Raw genomic sequence first — 652 nt, 5'->3', positions numbered from 1 at the left:
GTTCTCAAGCGGCCGGCCTCCGCTCACTCTACCGTGTGAAACTACTTTGTTTGGCCTTCCAAAAGAGGACACGACTAGAAATCAGTGGTTAAGTTGTATTTACAACACTGTTCCAGAACAGTTCAACCCAAATATTCAGATGTGTGCAGTGCATTTTATGGAGGACTGTTTCCTGATCCTGGGAGAGTAGACTACAATGCCGGCTGTTCTGACTCACAGACTGTAAGTAAGTTTTTTTATATATAAAGCATTTGCCACTGACGATTCAAATGCGAGTTTTGGGCAGTGTAGAGTAGCGCTTGTTGTTTGTCATTTCTCCGATCACAAATGCAGACATGGTTTTATGTTACACTCTTGCCTGACAGGGCATCACAATATGGTAAGGGACATAACATTTCCGTCACACGCTTGAGGTATTCGGCCAATCACAACGCACTGGATAGCTGGGCAATCAGAGCACACCTCGCTTTTCAGACCGATAGGCTTTGTAAAAATCGACACGTTTCAGAAAGGCGGGGCATAGAGCAGAAACAATAATGTACAGTATGTGGAAAATAATATGTTTTCTGAACCCGCATAAACACATTTCATTACACCAAATAATGTTCTTTTTAGCAACATCATATGACCCCTTTAATGTTTATTATTCATA

This window comes from Sinocyclocheilus rhinocerous, unplaced genomic scaffold, assembly GCF_001515625.1.
Source record: "Sinocyclocheilus rhinocerous isolate Xijiao unplaced genomic scaffold, SAMN03320098_v1.1 scaffold1163, whole genome shotgun sequence".
In the NCBI taxonomy this organism is placed as follows: Eukaryota; Metazoa; Chordata; class Actinopteri; order Cypriniformes; family Cyprinidae; genus Sinocyclocheilus; species Sinocyclocheilus rhinocerous.
Note: the sequence above shows the minus strand (reverse complement) of the source record.